Here is an 18,371-nt window from a genome sequence, read left to right as displayed (position 1 = left end):
CTGGATGGTTCAACGGATGGGCGCAAAAGTCACCGCCACTATAGTTTGGTTAAATTCAAGTCGCCAGTTGGAAGGAACCATTGGCCGAGTTGCTGACACGGCTCATATGGGATCATTTACAACCCGCCGCAGTCACCTCAACCTTCTATGGATTCACATCGTGCTATCAACGCCAATGATATACAAGTTATGCCGGTTTATATCATGATCAAATATGGAGAATCTCAAGCCAACTCCTCGAGTCACCTTGAGACTTGGGGGCTACAATGATATGACTTAGCAAACGTTGCCGGTTTTTAGTGAAGTCAAGAACCCCAATACGTTGGAGGGAGAGATAACCCGGTCCCGGATTCACATCGTGCTGTCAGAAGGTTTCCAGATTAGAAAGTATATGACAGTTACAAAATCCCGGCTTAATGAAGAAGTTTTGGGTCATCAGAAAAGGATTCCGGTTTACAATCCGGTACAAGGGAAATTTGTTCTCCAATAAAGCTCTGAAGCTCTCAAATCCGGTTTAAGAATTTCTGGTTCAAAAAGGAATTAACTTCTCGCAAGTTCGAGTTTAAAGGCCGTCAGAAAATTTCCGGCTAAAAATGAAGATTCTAGTTTAAAATCCGGTTCAAGGGAAAGATGTCCCCCACAAAGCTTTGAAGGTCTCCATATCCGGTTCAAGATCCAGGTTCAAATAAGAATTTATCTCTTGCAAAAAGTTAAAAATTGCCGAAGAGGACCTGGTGCCACGATGCGCGGTTCAAACATGGATATCCCGCCTTACTGGCCTGACATATTATTGATCACATGGGGGCTTCTGCTTCATAAAGCGGGGTCTCTGTTCTTTTACATCATGCATGGTTACACGGAGCTGTTCTGTCTTAAAGCGGCCTCCGGTTTACCCCTTGAAAATTTTATAAACATCACTTGGGGGCTTGGTCGTGTCCGAACCAATGCAATACCTTTTGATAGGCGAAAGCCACCAGATCACTTGGGGACTTGGTCACGTCTCAACCAGTCATGCCTCTTGATCGGCCTAAGGCCACAAAAATCACTTGGGGGATTGGTCGAACCCGAACCATTGCCACGCCTCTTGATCGGCGAGAGCCACCAGATCACTTGGGGACTTGGTCACGTCTGAACCAGTCATGCCTCTTGATCGGCCTAAGGCCACAAAATCACTTGGGGGATTGGTCGAACCCGAACCATTGCCATGCCTCTTGATCGGCGAGAGCCACCAGATTACTTGGGGACTTGGTCACGTCTGAACCAGTCATGCCTCTTGATCGGCCTAAGGCCACAGAATCACTTGGGGGCTTGGTCGAACCAGAACCATCGCCATGCCACTTGATCGGCATAAATGCCACGGTTTCATTTGGGGACCTAGCTGACTTGAACCATAGCTACACCTATCGGGAGCTTGGTCGTGTCCGACCATGGTAACGCCATCTGATCAGCTCAAATAAGCTTCTTTTTGGCAAACGGTTTTATCATTGCCTTTGCTTCACAATTTTCTTTGGTAGATATTTCTTTCTTTTTGTTGCGTCTTTAAACCGACATTTCTTAAACCGGTTCGACTGTCAATTACAAATGGACGGGACACGGTCAAATCTTAATCCGAAGACTATCTGCCCGGTTTGATTTTCTGTTACCATCCTATTATGGAGTAAACCGGTGTTTATCAACCCGGTTCGGCTTTCAAACTATAAGTTGTCAGTACACGATCAAGTTATAATCCGGAGACTATCAGCCCGGTCTGGTTTGACTACAAGTCGCCAGTATTATATATGGTTAATCCGGTGTATTTCACAACCCGGCACGGTTTTATCATAAACCGGCACAATATGGAAGGAGTTATCAGTACTCAAGATTGGGATTGTCACCCTTACTACAAAAAGTTGGTAAAACGAACAATGTGATTCAATGCCATAGGTATGATCTATTTCATATTTGATTATTCTTAAGTGCAGCCTTGGTTATAAACCCGAGTTATATGTTGGGCATTATGACCCGTCCGGCGGTAAACCGCCAGGACACTTTACACTTGTTGTATGCAGAAACAGGTTTGTTAAACCGGCCTGGCTTTGGACTATAAGTCGCCAGTATATATTTGGATTGCGCCATTGGAATTATGCGCTTATAAATCATTGGGTATATTATTCAAATAGCCAACATGGCTGGATTTTTATTATGGTTATCAATAACCAGTATTATGATTAAGGTTTTCAAAGTCGCTTTAGCGCAGTGGCTATCATATTATCAATAGATATGATTTATTCTACAATTTAAAGAATAGTCCCGAGTTGCTGCAGCCTTACGACCTGTCACTTGGGGCCTACATTATTTCAGTTGAAATTACATCAAATACACAAGTCTCATGGCGCTGCAAGCATGCACCATGACACTTGGGGGCTAATGCAAAGTCATTTTTTTTACTAATCTTATTGAAGACCCGACTCATCATATTATAATGAGCCGGCCCTTGGGGGCTACCAATTGCTCCTGTGAACAATTCAAGGTACACAAGTTTTCGTCCATAATATTGAGGGATCCATTGCTCAGTTGGTAAAGTACAAAGCTCTTAACCTTGTGGACGTGGGTTCAAGCCCTGCGATGGAAGCTACATTATAATATGTTATTTTCACTGAAGTATATATCAAGTCCCGGTTCAGTATTATCTTACTAAGCCGACCCTTGGGGGCTACACGTTGCTATTCAAAGTTTACAAGACTATATTTACAAAGTCCCTGCTCATTATGGCATAATGACCCGACCCTTGGGGGCTACACTGATTGAAGTTTTTATGAGCATCAAGCAATTACAAGTCCCAGGTTGCTGCAAGCATGACAAGCCGGCACTTGGGGGCTACATATGTGGAATACTCAATTCTGACTAGTGACTGGGATGAACAACATGGATTTCTTCAAAATTAGTAACATTTATATTGAAGCAAGTCTTAAGCCATCACTTTGTTCTGCTCAAGATTTGGGGGCTACAGCAATCATAACCCGACGTCTATCAACGGTCATAATCCCGGATCATCAGTTTTTATAACCGGACCATTTTGGTAATGTTAAACCGGCAAGTTTTACATCTTCAAACCGGCTGAATATCAGATAAGTATTTCAAGACCCATATTTTTTAAACCGACGCTTTGGGAGCTGAGTCAAAAGAGTTATTTTTCACAATATTTCTCGGTGACAAACCAATGTCAGCAAAATTGATTATGAAGCTGGTCTGTTGACCCGGATTTCCCAGAAGGAGGAAATAACAAGGACTTAAGGATGATCAGGTACCGGTTTACAAAAATTCTTAACCCGGAGCATAACCTATCAAATTTGCTCTTGAGTTTATGTTGCAGATCAGTTTAACATGGATAAATCCAAATTAAACTGGGGGCTAATGTTGGGGATATACCCCGTGGCGTAAACCGGCCAGAACTATAAACCGGCCGGACTGGATGACTCACTGGTAACCCGCCCGGAGCTTGGCGATTCATGGGCTACCCGTCTGGTCTTGGCGGTTCATTAGTAACCCGGTGGGCGGGTCAGATGGATGACAAGGCCCATGGCCCAGAAGGCCGGTTCACGTTTAATGGTGGGCCGGTTTATGAGGAAAGCACAAATAATATTCCCTTACAAAGGAAGCAAGACTAGGACTCCACTTGTAATAGAGTAAACCTAATCCTAATAGGACTAGTCATGTAAACCGCCCCTTCAAGATATATAAGGAGGGGCAGGGCACCCCAAGAGGGACAAGCTACAAGCAAGAGAAACAATCTTAGGGCTAGATACAAAGAGGAGAGCCGGTTTATGGCGACTCCCTCGTGATGATAATGAAACCTAGCCTCAAACAGCATGTAGGGTTGTTACCGGATGATGTTTCCCGGGGCCCGAAGCTGTCTAAATCCTTGTCTTGTGTTGCGTCTCTCGATTCCGCTCAACCCCTCTCAAGCTACCACATAGATGCGTTGGCCTCACGACTAAGTCCTGACACTAAGGACATCTGTCGTGACAATTCCACGACAAACGGTGAACATCTCCATGTTGATCGCATCTACTATACGAATCATGTTCGACCTTTCGGTCACTCGTGTTCTAAGGCCATGTCTGTACATGCTAGGCTCGTCAAGTCAACCTAAGTGTTTCGCATGTGTAAATCTGGCTTACACCCGTTGTATGCGAACATTAGAATCTATCACACCCGACCATCACATGGTGCTTCGAAACAACAAACCTTCGCAATGGTGCATAGTTAGGGGGAACACATCTCTTGAAATTTTAGTGAGGGATCATCTTAATGCTACCGTCGTTCTAAGAAAATAAGATGTAAGCATGGCAAACATCACATGCAAATCATCAAGTGACATGATATGGCCAATATCATCTTGTGCCTTTGATCTCCATCTTCGAGGCGCGGCATGATCAGCTTCGTCACCGACATGACACCATGATCTCCATCATTGTGTCTTCATGAAGTTGTCTCGCAACTATTACTTCTACTACTATGGCTAACGGTTAGCAATAAAGTAAAGTAATTAAATGGCGTTTAAATTGACTCGCAGGTCATACAATAAATTAAGACAACTCCTCTGGCTCCTGCCGGTTGTCATACTCATTGACATGCAAGTTGTGATTCCTATTACAAGAACAGGATCATTCTCATACATCACATATAGCATTCATCACATCCTTTTGGCCATATCACATCACATAGCATACCCAGGAAAAACAAGTTAGACATCCTCTAATTGTTGTTGCATGTTTTACGTGGCTGCTATGGGTTTCTAGCAAGAACATTTCTTACCTACGCAAAAGCCACAATGGTGATATGCTAATTGCTATTTACCCTTCGTAAAGACCCTCTTCATCGAATCAGATCTGACTAAAATGGGAGAGATAGACACCCGCTAGCCACCTTATGCAACAAGTGCATGTTAGTCAGTGGAACCTGTCTCACGTAAGCGTATGTGTAAGGTCGGTCTGGGCCGCTTCATCCCACAATGCCACCGAATCAAGATAAAACTAGTAATGGTAAGCAAATTGACCAAATCATCGCCCGCAACTACTTTGTGTTCTATTCGTGCATAGAATCTACACATAGACCTAGCTCATGATGCCACTGTTGAGGAACGTAGTAATAATTCAAAATTTTCCTACATGTCACCAAGATCAATCTTGGAGATACTAGCAACGAGAGAGAGGAAGTGCATCTTCATACCCTTGACGATCGTTAAGCGGAAGCATTACAAGAATGCGGTTGATGGAGTCGTACTCGCGGCGATTCAAATCGCGGAAGATCCGATCCAAGCGCCGAACGGAGGGCGCCTCCACGTTCACACGTATAGCCCGGGGACTCATCCTCCTTCTTGATCCAGCAAGGGGAGAGGATAAGTTGAGGGAGTACTCCGGCAGCTGATAACCCGCAAGTATAGGTGATCACAACAGTTTTTGAGGGTAAAGTATTCAACCCAAATTTATAGATTCAACACAAGGGGAGCCAAAGAATACTCTCAAGTATTAGCAGCTGAGTTGTCAATTCAACCAGACATGGAAACTTAATATCTGCAACAAAGTATTTAGTAGCAAAGTAATATGATAATAGTGATAACGGTAAGAAAAGGTAACAGTAGTAAAAGCAATGTTTTTGGAATTTTGTAGTGATGATAGCAATAGCAACGTGAAAGTAAATAAGCGAAGAACAATATATGGAAAGCTTGTAGGCAATGGATCGGTGATGGACAATTATGCCGGATGCGGTTCATCATGTAACAGTCATAACCTAGGGTGACACAGAACTAGCTCCTGTTCACTGATATAATGTAGGCATGTATTCCGAATATAGTCATACGTGCTTATGGAAAAGAACTTGCATGGCATCTTTTGTCCTACCCTCCCGTGGCAGCGAGGTCCTTACGGAAACTAAGGGATATTAAGGCCTCCTTTTAATAGAGTACCGGAACAAAGCATTAACACATAGTGAATACATGAACTCCTCAAACTACGGTCATCACCGGTAAGTATCCCGATTATTGTCACTTCGGGGTTAACGGATCATAACACATAATAGGTGACTATAGACTTGCAAGATAGGATCAAGAACACTCATATATTGATGTAAACATAATAGGTTCAGATCTGAAATCATGGCACTCGGGCCCTAGTGACAAGCATTAAGCATAGCAAAGTCATAGCAACATCAATCTCAGAACATAGTGGACACTAGGGATCAAACCCTAACAAAACTAACTCGATTACATGATAGATCTCATCCAACCCATCATTGTCCAGCAAGCCTACGATGGAATTACTCACGCACGGCGGTGAGCATCATGAAATTGGTGATGGAGGATGGTTGATGATGACGATGGCGATGGATTCCCCTCTCCGGAGCCCCGAACAGACTCCAGATCAGCCCTCCCGAGAGGTTTTAGGGCTTGGCGGCGCCTCCGTATCGTAAAACATGATGATTTCTTCTCCCTGATTTTTTTCTCCCCGAAACTCAATATATGGAGGTGGAGTTGGAGTCGGAGAGGCAACATGGGGCCCACGAGGTAGGGGGCGTGCCCCCACCCTCGTGGAGATACGGTGGGCCCCCTGGCCTTCATCTTTGGAAGGTATTTTTCTTATTTTCTGAAAAGTGTCTCCGTGAAGTTTCAGGTCATTCCGAGGACGTTTGCTCCTGCACATAAATAACACCATGGTAATTCTGCTGAAAACAGCGTCAGTCCAGGTTAGTTCCATTCAAATCATGGAAGTTAGAGTCCAAAACAAGGGCAAAAGTGTTTGGAAAAGTAGATACGTTGGAGACGTATCAACTCCCCCAAGTTTAAACCTTTTCTTGTCCTCAAGCAATTCAGTTGACAAACTGAAAGTGTTAAAGAAAAACTTTTACAAAGTCTGTTTGCTCTTGTTGTTGTAAATATGTAAAGCCGGCATTCAAGTTTTCAGCAAAGATTATAACTAACCACATTTGCAATAACGCATAGGTATCAAGTTTACTCATATCAGTAGCATAATCAACTAGCGAGCCATAATGATAAATCTCGGATGACAACACTTTCTCAAAACAATCATAATATGATATAACAAGATGGTATCTCGCTAGCCCTTTTTGAGACCGCAAAACATAAATGCAGAGCACCTTTAAAGACCAAGGAATGACTAGACATTGTAATTCATGGTAAAAGAGATTCAGTCAAGTCATACCCAATGTAAACTAACAGTAATGAATGCAAATGGCAGCGGTGCTCTCCAACTGGTGCTTTGTAATAAGAGGGTGATGACTCAGCATAAAAGTAAATAGATAGGCCCGAGGGAGTCCTGGATTAGGGGGTCTCTGGACAGCCGGACTATATCCTTTGGCCGGACTGTTGGACTATTAAGATACAAGATTGAAGACTTCGTCTCGTGTCCGGATGAGACTCTACTTGGCATGGAAGGCAAGCTAGGCAATACGGATATGTGTATCTCCTCCTTTGTAACCGACCTGGTGTAACCCTAACCCTCTCCGGTGTCTATATAAACCAGAGGGTTTTAGTTCGTAGGACAACATACAATCATACCATAGGCTAGCTTCTAGGGTTTAGCCTCTCTGATCTCGTGGTAGATCTACTCTTGTACTACCCATATCATCAATATTAATCAAGAAGGATGGAGGGTTTTACCTCCATCAAGAGGGCCCGAACCTGGGTAAAACATCGTGTCCCCTGCCTCCTGTTACCATCCGCCTTAGACGCACAGTTCGGGACCCCCTACCCGAGATCCGCCGGTTTTGACACCGACATTGGTGCTTTCATTGAGAGTTCCTCTGTGTCATCGCCGTTAGGCTTGATGGCTCCTTCGATCATCGTTAGCGATGCAGTCCAGGGTGAGACTTTTCTCCCGCCGCAAATTTTTGTATTTGGCGGCTTTGCGCTATGGGCCAATTCGCTTGGCCATCTGGAGCAGATTGAAAGTTACGCCCCTGGCCACCAGGTCAGGTTTGGAAGCTTAAACTACACGGCCGATATCCGCGGAGACTTGATCTTCAACGGATTCGATCCTCTGCCTTGTGTGCACGGTCACGATGAGTACAATTTAGCTCTACCATTAGACAGTGTTCAGGAGATCGCACCGGCAGTCGCTCCGACCCTCAATTCGGAGCCAGTTGCGTCGTCCAGGGACGGGTGGATGGACCCCGCAACGGAGGCATTACCCTCAACGTCGATCGAGCCGAGCATCGACCTTACCTTGCACGAGAGCCGTGTTGTTAAATTGTCGGATCCTTCTCCGGTCACGGACTCCTAACCACCTGCGCCCGTTCCTATCGAATCTGGCTGGGCACCGATCATGGAGTTTACCTTCGCGGATATATTTTAGCACTCGCCCTTCGGCGATATACTGAACTCATTAAGGTCTCTCTCCTTGTCAGGAGGATCTTGGCCGAACTATGTCCGGCAGGACTGGGATGCGGACGACGAAGAAATTCGCGGCCCACCCACCACCCACTTAGTAGCCATTGTCGATGACTTAACTGACATGCTCGACTTCGACTCCGAAGACATCGACGGTATGGACGATGATGCGGTAGACGAAGAGGAACCACTGCCCACAGGGCACTGGACAACCACCTCATCATACAATATATACATGGTGGATACACCCAAAAAAGGCAATGGCGACGAGACAGCGGAGGATGACCCCTCCAAGAAGCAACCCAAGCGCCGATGTCAGCGGCGCCGCTCTAAGTCCCGTCAAAGTAAAAGTGGTGATACCGGCACAGGAGGCATTAACACTCCGGATAGTGCCGAAGACAACAACAACCCCCTCCAGCAAGATTTAGAGCAGGAGGATGGAGGAGCCAGCCCTCCTGAGAGAGCGGCAGATGGAGAGGTGGAGCATGATAATTACATGCCCCCTCCGAAGACGAGGCAAGCCTCGGCAATGACGAATTCGCCGTGCCAGAGGATCCCGTCGAACAAGAGCGCTTCAAGCGCCGGCTTATGGCCACGACAAATAGCCTTAAGAAAAAGCAACAGCAGCTCCAAGCTGATCAAGATCTGCTAGCTGACAGATGGACTGAAGTCCTCGCGGCCGAGGAATATAAACTCGAGCGCCCCTCCAAGAGTTACCTAAAATGCAGGTTGCTACCTCGACTGGAGGAAGAAGCGTATGACGCGGCTGATCGGCCACCTCGTGGCCGTGATAGAGAGGCATTCCAGCCAAAAGCTCAACCTGCACCCCGACGCCATTCAAATAAAAAAGCATGGGGAAACACGCCAGACCTGCGAGACGTATTGGAGGACAAAGCAAAACACACAAGATCGATCTACGGATCACGAGGGCGCGCCACTATGCGAGACGATAAACGTCACGCCGGATACAGTAAAAGTAAATCCGGCCGGGCCGAACACCGCGGGCAAGACCCATTCGAGCTGTGTCGTGATATAACCCAATACAGAGGCGCCGCACACCCCATATGCTTCATAGACAAAGTAATGGATCATCAAATCCCAGAAGGTTTCAAACCCGTAAATATTGAATCATACGACGGCACAACAGATCCTGTGGTATGGATCGAGGATTTCCTCCTCCACATCCACATGGCCCGCGGTGATGACTTGCACGCCATCAAATACCTCCCACTAAAGCTCAAAGGACCAGCGCAACATTGGCTTAACAGCTTTCTAGCAGAGTCCATTAGCTGTTGGGAAGATCTGGAAGCCGCATTCCTCGACAACTTTCAGGGCACTTATGTGCGACCACCAGATGCCGATGACTTGAGCCACATAATTCAGCAGCCAGAAGAATCGGCCAGGCAATTCTGGACTCGGTTCCTAACAAAGAAAAATCAAATCATCGACTGTCCAGATGCAGAGGCCCTAGCAGCTTTCAAACACAACATTCACGACGAGTGGCTAGCCCGGCACCTTGGTCAGGAAAAGCCGAAATCTATGGCAGCCCTCACGACACTCATGACCCGCTTTTGTGCGGGACAAGATAGTTGGCTGTCTCGTAGTAACAATATGTCAAAGAACCATGGTACTTCGGATACCAAGGACGACAATAGCAGGTCACGTCGCAACAAACATAAGCGCCGCATTAGTAGCGATAATACTGAATGCCGGATTCAAAGGCCCTAAACCCGGTTAGCGGAAAAAGCCATTCAAAAGAAGCACTTCGGGCCCGTCCAGTTTGGACCGTATACTCGATCGCTCGTGTCAAATACACGGCACCCCCGACAAGCCAGCCAACCACACCAACAGGGATTGTTGGGTGTTCAAGCAGGCCTTAATTGCCGAAGACGAAGACAAGGGGCCACAAAACAATGACGAGGAAGAGCCCCGGCAGCCGAACACCAGAGGACAAAAGAGGTTCCCTCCACAAGTGCGGACGGTGAACATGATATACACAACCCACATCCCCAAGAGGGAGCAGAAGCGTGCGCTCAAGGATGTATATGCGTTAGAGCCAGTCGCCCCAAAGTTCAACCCATGGTCCTCCTATCCGATCACCTTCGATCGCAGGGACCACCCCACTAGTATCCGTCATGGCGGATTTGCCGCACTGGTCCTAGACCCAATCATTGACGTATTTCACCTCACTCGAGTCCTTATGGATGGCGGCAGCAGCCTGAACCTGCTTTATCAGGACATAGTGCGCAAAATGGTTATAGACCCCTCGAGGATCAAGCCCACAAAAACGACCTTTAAAGGCGTTATTCCAGGCGTAGAGGCCTGTTGCACAGGCTCAATTACACTGGAAGTGGTCTTCGGATCCCCAGATAACTTCCGAAGCGAAGAATTAATCTTCGATATAGTCCCGTTCCGCAGTGGTTATCATGCACTGCTCGGGCGAACCGCATTTGCGAGATTCAATGCGGTACCGCATTATGCATACCTCAAGCTCAAGATTCCAGGACCTCGTGGGGTTATTACAGTTAATGGAAACATAGAGCGCTCTCTCCGAACGGAGGAGCACACTGCGGCCCTCATAGTAGAAGCGCAAAGCAGCCTCTCAAGGCAATCCACCAGTTCGGCGTTTCAAGACCCGGACACCTTCAAGCGCGCTCGGAGTAATCGGCAACTAGACCGCCTGGCACGATCTGAGCTCGCGTAGCAATGCGGCCCCCACCCCAGTCCCAGCCGAACAGCGAAATCCGTGCCACGCGTTCATAATTACGCATTAAAAATACCATGGGCACAAGTGGGGAGGGGGGCACAACTCCGGCACGCCCCAAGACACGGCTTAAACCACACTAGGGGCTTCCCGCTTTGTTATTTTTCTCCTTTTCAGGACTTTAATCTCTGGAAACCATATCCAGCAGCATGATTGCCGAACACATGATGCAGCAACCAAGGAGGCAGAAAGCTACGTCACACCACGGAATTCCCAGGTGGATTACGATAACGAGCGAAATATTTTCTTTAATACTATTCCTCAGCTTGCCCTTGGAAGGGACATAGTCCTACTTTTTGCTTATCGCACTATCTGTATCATTCTGCTTTAACGCACCTTTTTGAATAAACAATGCGTAGCATTACGACTATTATTGCATTCTTGTTTTATATATATGTGTTCATTAATGAAGCCTTGCAACCATACACTTTGGTACGGCCAATACACCAGGGGCTTACGTACCCCACAATATGGTGTGAAAAGTCCGAACACTTTCACAAGTGCGGCACCCCGAACTTATAGCATTATATGCATCAGCTCTGAATCATGTCTTTGGTCAAATGTTGGGTTTGCCCGGCTCCTATGTTTTGGTACCTTACGTTCCGCTCTATCAGCTAAGGTAGCGCTAGGAGAACTACTGTGATTTTGCCCCGGTTCTGCTGGGCTAAGCACCTCAGTAGAGAAAGCTAAAACTGACTGTCATGATAAGGCGAGAGACTGGTCGCTGTTCGGCGAGGTTTCGAGTCCCTAAAGACTTATGCCGCTTAGAGCGAGGGGCCGGCCCTGTCCGGCTTAGAGGCGTGTATCGCGCCCCGAATTCGGCCTTCCGAATACCAGGGGCTTCGCCGAAATTTAAAATTATAGAATTCTATGGCTAAGTGGGAGTGATAAAGCATTATTAGTCTGGTTGCCTTATTCGATGTGCTGAGCACCTCCCTCGAAGGACCCAAAAATGGGAACAAGAGTGCTCAGGTTTATCCCGAACACCCCAGCACTCGCGGCATGGGCGCAGAAGCCGAGGACTAGCCATCTCTCAGATTGGATAAACAGCCAAACAGAAGGTAATATTTTAAATTCAAACAAGCGTTGCATAGCGCATATGAACAAGTTTTCATAAATACAGGATCACACGAGCAAGTTTCACTCAAATATTACAGCTTTCGTGCACTCGTCCGCTACGAGATGGGCACCCTTTAGAACACCCTCGTAGTACATCTCGGGGTGGCGATGCTCCTTGCCCTCCGGCGGCCCTTCCTTGATCAGCTTCACGTCGTCTAGCTTGACCCATTGCAATTTCACATGGGCGAAAGCCCGGCGTGCACCTTCAATGCAGACGGATCGCTTGAAGACCTCCAGCCGCAGGCAGGGATCCACAAGCCGCCTCACCAGGCCGAAGTAGCTGTTCGGAAGGGCATCGCCAGGCCACAGCTGGACTATAAAGCCCTTCATGGCCTGTTCGGCCGCCTTGTGTAGCTTGACCAGCTGCTTTAGCTGGTCGCTCATTGGCACCGGGTGTTTGGTCCCAATATATTGGGCCCAGAACAACTTCTCTATTGAGCTTCCCTCCTCGGCCTGGTAAAACTGTGCGGCATCCGACACGCTGCGGGGCAAATCTGCGAATCCTCCTGGAGAGCTTCGGATTCGGGTAAGTAACAGGTAATTTACTTTTACATGCTTGCTTTGCATATAGAATGCCTTACCCGCCGCTATCTTCTTCATCGCATCAGTCTCTTAGAGGGCCTTTTGGGCTTCATCTTTGGCATTCTTCGCGCTCTCAAGGGCCGCCGCAAGCTTAGACTCTCGCGTCTTCAAGTCAAGCTCCAATGCCTCGTGCTTCGTCACGAGAGCTTGGAGCTCTTGCTGCACCTCGCCCACCCGTGCCTCTTGCTTTTCTCGCTCGGTGCGCTCCTTGGCCGCTTTGTTTTTGGCCTTGGATAGCGCTTGTTTCAGGGTCACCACTTCGGTAGCGGCCCCTGGCATATATATGATGGTCCTGTAATTTTGCAATCGCATCCTTTTTATATATACACATCTATAGACTAGGTATTCTTACCTTTGTTCTCCTCGAGCTGCCTCTTGGCAAGGCCAAGTTCTTCCTTGGACCCTTTGAGTTCCTGATTCAGTACGGCGACCTCCGCAGTCAGTGCGGCAGAGGCCAGCAGCGAAGCCTATATAGGCATATAGACATACTTATAGTAGACTCCTGCGATATTGTTTGATCCTCTGTTCGGCTTTTCTTTGTGAACACCGAACAGAGCATCAGGGGCTACTGTCTATGCGATAATATTTCTCCTATATTTCAAAAACTTACCTCAAAGCCTGTTAGAAGGCTGGCACAGGCTTCAGTTAATCCGCTCTTGGCGGACTGAACCTTCTGGATCACCGCACTCATAATAGTGCGGTGCTCCTCGTCGATGGAAGCGCTGCGAAGCGCTCCCAGCAGATTGTCTGGTGCCTCTAGATGGACAGAGGTCACCGGCACAGGCGTCTTTCCCCTCTTCGAAGGAGGCCGCCTGCCCGAGTCCGGAACCACTGGAGGTTCCGGTGCAGTGTTCGGCCGAGGGCCGAACTCAGAGCCCTCGGGGGCTTTGCTCCCCCTGCTCCCGGAGTCTGGAAGGTCGCTTTGAGGCGCCTCCGGGATTGACTCCCCTCGACCCAGTGCCTCTTGAGACAACACCTCGGCGTTGTCCGTAGGGCAAGGGGAGGTGGCGGTCGGAAGTGGATCGCTATCCATATCCGACGAGCCCAGGGAGCCGTCCGACGAAGATACATCGATGCGGGCTCGAGGCGGTCTGCATAATCACAATTCGGCGTTAGGGGAAGCAGTGCGACAAAAGAATGCTATGAGTTACTCTGGTATCCGAATACTTACGACTTCCCTAGGGGCTTGGACCTAGGCAGCCACTCGTCTTCGCCGTCGGCGGCGGTGGTAGAACTGTCCGGAAGGAGAGTCCTTCCCTTCTTGGACCCTTCGGCCTCCCCAGTTGGGGCGGCCTTCCTTTTCTTGTCTCCCCCGTCTGGAGGGGGAGCATCTTCTTCTGCCTCCTCGTCTTCGGGGGAGGAGTGCACCGTAGAATCATCAGACGGTGAGTCCGATGATGCCTGGCGTCGAGAACTCTTTCGGGTTCCCTTGGCCTTCTTGGTCCTCTCCGGCACCTTGTAAGGAGCCGGAGTCAGCATCTTCGTCAGAAGAGCGTCTGTTGGGCCCTCGGGCAATGGAGCCGGACAGTCGATCTGTCCGGCCGTCTCCTGCCAGTCCTGTCAAAGGTACGGGAGTTTAGATCCCGCATGGAGTCAAACTATGAAAAACAAGTATCCTGTAAGAGGAAAAACAGCTTACCGCGTTGGCTTGGCGCTTCGCGCTGAATCCGCGATCCTCAGTAGTGGGAGGGGGAACCTCGGCGCTCTTGAATAGCACCTTCCAGGCATCTTCGTGAGTTGTGTCGAAGAGCCTGCTCAGAGTTCGGTGTTGCGCCGGGTCGAACTCCCACAAGTTGAAAGCCCGTTGTTGGCACGGGAGGATCCGGCGGTTGAGCATGACCTGGACTACGTTGATGAGTTTGAGCTTCTTGTTCACCATGTTTTGAATACATGTTTGGAGTCCGGTCAGCTCTCCCGAACTACCCCAGGACAGGCCCTTCTCTTGCCAGGAGGTGAGCCGCGTGGGGAAGCTAGATCGGAACTCGGGGGCCGCTGCCCATTTAGGGTCACGCGGCTCGGTGATGTAGAACCACCCCGATTGCCACCCCTTTATGGTCTCCACGAAGGAGCCCTCGAGCCATGTGACGTTGGGCATCTTGCCCACCATGGCGCCTCCGCACTCTGCCTAGCGGCCGCTCACTACCTTCGCCTTGACATTGAAAGTCTTCAGCCATAAGCCTAAGTGGGGCTTGATGCGGAGGAAGGCCTCGCACACGACGGTAAACACCGAGATGTTGAGGATGAAGTTCGGGGCCAGATCGTGGAAATCCAGGCCGTAGTAGAACATGAGCCCCCGGACGAATGGGTGGAGAGGGAATCCCAATCCGCGGAGGAAATGGGTAAGGAACACTACCCTCTCATGGGGCCTGGGGGTGGGGATAAGCTGCCCCTCATCTGGGAGCCGGTGCGCGATGTCATCGGGCAGGTATCCGGCTCTCCTCATCTTCTTGATGTGTCGCTCCGTGACGGAGGAGACCATCCACCTGCCTCCCGCTCCGGACATGGTTGGAGAAGGTCGAGGTGGGAAATGCAAACTTGGGCGCTGGAGCTCGAGTGTGCAAAAATGGATGAGCAAAGGAGGAAGAAGGCCTGGATGAAAAGGTGAATCCTTATCCCTTTATATGGGCGGACGGAAATATGCGTCCCCACTAGCCTGGTAAAACTCGCTTACCCCCCAAGCGCCATAATCGATGGCGCGGTTGGGTTACCCACACCCGTATTGATGAGAATCCCGTAATTAGGGGACACGATCTCTGCCTTGACAAGACGTGTCAAAGAACTGCCTTCCGTTATGTGCGGGGCTAGTTAAAGGAAACGGTTCGAATAATCGCCGGGCCATAGCATAATGTCGTGCTGCCAAAACAAGTCAGCAAATTGGATTTGTGGAAATATTATTCTCTCTACGGTGGTATGTGGAACTTATTTTGCAGGGCCGGACACTATCCTTGTATTCAAATCCTTCCGTGGTGTATTCGAAGGAGGTACCCACCTTGCAATGCCGAAGACAATACTGCGCGCAGGACTCATCGTCATTGAAAACCTGGTTCAGGGGCTACTGAGGGAGTCCTGGATTAGGGGGTCTCCGGACAGCCGGACTATATCCTTTGGCCGGCCTATTGGACTATGAAGATACAAGATTGAAGACTTCGTCTCGTGTCCGGATGAGACTCTACTTGGCGTGGAAGGCAAGCTAGGCAATACGGATATGTGTATCTCCTCCTTTGTAACCGACCTTGTGTAACCCTAACCCTCTCTGGTGTCTATATAAACCGGAGGGTTTTAGTCTATAGGACAACATACAATCATACCATAGGCTAGCTTCTAGGGTTTAGCTTCTCTGATCTCGTGGTAAATCTACTCTTGTACTACCCATATCATCAATATTAATCAAGCAGGACGTAGGGTTTTACCTACATCAAGAGGGCCCGAACTTGGGTAAAACATCGTGTCCCCTGCCTCCTGTTACCATCCGCCTTAGACGCACAGTTCGGGACCTCCTACCCGAGATCCGCCGGTTTTGACACCGACAAGGCCCTTCGTAGAGGGAAACAGGGATTTGTAGAGGTGCCAGAGCTCGGTTTTGAAACAGAGGTGAATAATATTTTGAGTGGTATACTTTCATTGTCAACATAACAACCAAGAGATGGCGATATGTTCCATCCTACACACATTATAGGCGGTTCCCAAACAGAATGGTAAACTTTATACTCCCGCTTCCACCAACAAGCATCAATCCATGGCTTGCTCGAAACAACAAGTGCCTCCAACTAACAAGAGTCCTAGGGGGAGTTTTGTTTGCAATTATTTTGATTTAGTTTGCATAAAGCATGGGAGTGGGCATCCCAGTGACCAGTCATTTATCTCGTGAGTGAAGAGCGGAGTCCACTCCTCTTGAGAATAACTCGCCTAACATGGAAGATACGGACAGCCCTAGTTGATACATGAGCTATTCGAGCATACAAAACAGGATATTTATTTGAAGGTTTAGAGTTTGGCACATACAAATTTACTTGGAACGACAGGTAGATACCGTATATAGGTAGGTATAGTGGACTCATGTGGAATAACTTTGGGGTTTAAGGAGTTTGGATGCACAAGCAGTATTCCCGCTTAGTACAGGTGAAGGCTAGCAAAAGACTGGGAAGCGACCAGCTAGAGAGCGACAACAGTCATGAACATGCATTAAAATTAATCAACACCGAATGCAAGCATGAGTAGGATATAATCCACCATGAACATAAATATCATGAAGGCTATGTTGATTTTGTTTCAACTACATGCGTGAACATGTGCCAAGTCAAGTCACTTAAATCATTCAGAGGAGGATACCACCCTATCATACCACATCATAACCATTTTAATATCATGTTGGCATGCAAGGTAAACCATTATAACTCATAGCTAATTAAGCATGGCACAAGAAACTATGATCTCTAATTGTCATTGCAACCATGTTTATTGATAATAGGCTGAATCAGGAACGATGAACTAATCATATTTACAAAAACAAAAGAGGTCGAGTTCATACTAGCCTTTCTTATCTCAGTCAGTCCATCATATATCGTCATAATTGCCTTTCACTTGCACGACCGAACGATGTGAATAATAATAATAGTGCACGTGTGTTGGACTAAGCTGGAATCTGCAGGCATTCAATAAACAGGAGAAGACAAGGCAATATGGGCTCTTTTGTCAGATAAACAATAATGCATATAAGAGCCACTTCAACAATTTAATTATGGTCTTCTCCTATTGACCCCCAAAGAAAAGAAAAGAAATAAAACTATTTACACGGGAAAGCTCCCAACAAGCAAAAAGAAGAACGGGAAATGTTTTTGGGTTTTCTTTTTAATTACTACTACAAGCATGGAATGTAAATTAATTAAAAGCTACAACTAATTTTTTTGGTTTTTCTTAAGGTTTATTAAACACACAAGAAGAAAGCATAAAAAGGAAAATAAACTAGCATGGATGATACAATGAAAAAGTATGAGCACTAACATCTAGCAATGAGTGTGTGAGCATAAATGTAATGTCGGTGGGAAATACGTACTCCCCCAAGCTTAGGCTTTTGGCCTAAGTTGGTCTATGGCCACGGCTGGCCTGGCGGATATCCATAATAGTAGCTGGGGTCATACTGCGATGCAGCAGCTATCGCCTGCTGAGCTGCAGCGTGGCGACGAGCGGCCTCCTCTCTCCTCTTGTACTCATCTGCCTCCTCTCTGGTAATAGTATATCCTCCTCTTGCCTGATAATCAAAGAAGGCGGGGGTAGTGAGAGTAATACAGACAGCACGGCGTCTGTCAAAGATTAGTCGATACTGGAGAGGTGATTCATTCCTCTCGACAAACTGGTGGTGAACCATAGCATTAAAATCTAGATAAGCAGGAGGTAATTCAATATCATCTTCGCGTATGGCTATACCAAGAAAAATAGCTATGCGGGTTGCATAAATTCCACCAAAGAAATCTCCATTAAGTCTATTAAGATGCAACCTACGTGTAACAATAGCTCCCAAAT

Source organism: Triticum urartu, chromosome 5A, assembly GCF_056163025.1.
Source record: "Triticum urartu cultivar PI428250 chromosome 5A, HENAU_Tu73, whole genome shotgun sequence".
Classification (NCBI taxonomy): Eukaryota; Viridiplantae; Streptophyta; class Magnoliopsida; order Poales; family Poaceae; genus Triticum; species Triticum urartu.
The sequence above is the reverse complement of the archived record's forward strand: the minus strand, read 5'-3'. Positions refer to the sequence as shown.